Source organism: Rhinoderma darwinii, assembly GCF_050947455.1.
Source record: "Rhinoderma darwinii isolate aRhiDar2 chromosome 2 unlocalized genomic scaffold, aRhiDar2.hap1 SUPER_2_unloc_19, whole genome shotgun sequence".
Taxonomy (NCBI): domain Eukaryota; kingdom Metazoa; phylum Chordata; class Amphibia; order Anura; family Rhinodermatidae; genus Rhinoderma; species Rhinoderma darwinii.
In genome coordinates this window covers 344,171-346,335 of record NW_027461684.1, presented here as the reverse complement: position 1 = coordinate 346,335, position 2,165 = coordinate 344,171, and positions in this window count along the sequence as shown.

The window sequence follows — 2,165 nt, the reverse complement described above, 5'->3', positions numbered from 1 at the left end:
ATAACATAAGCATTACATCTCTCTTTATTGCCCTGACCAAATCCAGCAAAAGGGACCTACCCTAAGTTATTCCACTTCACATGAAGCACCAATATCCAAGGAGGGCCCAGCAACTGAACCAAACAAACCACTTCTGACCAGACATCTCCATTGGAAATTAGATGAACATAATGGAAATGACACAGTGATATGATAGCAATCTCACCATATTACCAATGTAACTACTATGATTTGAGGTACATCTAACTTCAATGTAACAGAATAACATATAAAATATAGTAAAATAATCTAGATAAAATCTCCATGATTATACACAGCCAATCAAAATCAAATGAGAGTACAACATTAACATGAAATGTGTGCAAGTATAAAACAAAATTGAAAACTATACCAAAAAATGTCCAACTTTTTTACAATAAACAGGAAAACACAGAATTAATTCACCCAGAAGTGTATACCCCTTTACAAGCACTTTTTTTTACAAAATGTATTGATTCTATAGTACAACACATGATAGCTACGCATTGGAAAACGTACAAGGTCTGGATATCCTAAGTCTACACAATTTATCATCACACAAAAGCTCTCAAAATCTGCTTCAGTCCTGGTTCTTTATCTAAACCTATGGCACCACTACAGGCATTGGCTTTAAGCCCAATATACATATGAGTCTCCAACCATTTGTAAAACAGCTCTTGGTATATTAGGTGAGTAAATAATGCTACTTCAATTATATTTGTCAGATAGTGGGTACATGAAGAATTTGGAAAAAAAGATAGCGAGCTATGGGAAACTTACTAGATAAGACTTTTGAACATAACAACACAAGAATTGTTATCTTCAAATAAAGGCCTCCTCCTCCCCTTCAGCCTTGCCTCTCCATCTCCAAAATTGGTGTCTTTACCAATCTTATGTGTCACTTATTGTAAATAGCAGCAAATACTAAAGTTCCTATAGCCTAGGACCTCATAATCCGGAAATCCAGTCAGTACAGAATTCTTTAAAAAATTGTTTCAAACCCCTGGCTATCAGATATCACATACTACTCTGGTACACAGAAGTAGAGACTGGTGACAAATTTACCAAAACCAAGTCCCTGTGGAGTCACTGGTTTCAAAGACTAAAAAAACACAGTGAACACCATCACTAAAATCAAATCAGGTGACTTCCTAACCAGCAAATGGCGCCATACTATGACACCTACACAGAATTTTGAAAAAAAACAGACCTCTTTATTCCCAATACCTTTCAAGGTTATTGGTCTGTGGTATTTCTCCAAAACAAACATGATACCATCTCAGACCACACAATTTTACCTTGAGAGAGAGGAGTAATAACATAGGCATTACATCTCTCTTTATTGCCCTGACCAAATCCAGCTAAAGGGACCTACCCTAAGTTATTCCACTTCACATGAAGCACCAATATCCAAGGAGGGCCCAGCAACTGAACCAAACAAACCACTTCTGACCAGACATCTCCATTGGAAATTAGATGAACATAATGGAAATGACACAGTGATATGATAGCAATCTCACCATATTACCAATGTAACTATAATGATTTGAGGTACATCTAACTTCAATGTAACAGAATAACATATAAAAAATAGTAAAATAATCTAGATAAAATCTCCATGATTATACATAGCCAATCAAAATCAAATGAGAGTTCAACATTAACATGAAATGTGTGCAAGTATAAAACAAAATTGAAAACTATACCAAAAAATCCCAACTTTTTTACAATAAACAGGAAAACACAGAATTAATTCACCCAGAAGTGTATACCGTTATACAAGCACTTTTTTTTTTCCAAAATGTATTGATTCTATAGTACAACACATGATAGCTACGCATTGGAAAACGTACAAGGTCTGGATATCCTAAGTCTACACAATTTATCATCACACAAAAGCTCTCAAAATCTGCTTCAGTCCTGGTTCTTTATCTAAACCTATGGCACCACTACAGGCATTGGCTTTAAGCCCAATATACATATGAGTCTCCAACCATTTGTAAAACAGCTCTTGGAATATTAGGTGAGTAAATAATGCTACTTCTATTATATTTGTCAGATAGTGGGTACATGAAGAATTTGGAAATAAAGATAGCGAGCTATGGGAAACTTACTAGATAAGACTTTTAAACATAACAACACAAGAA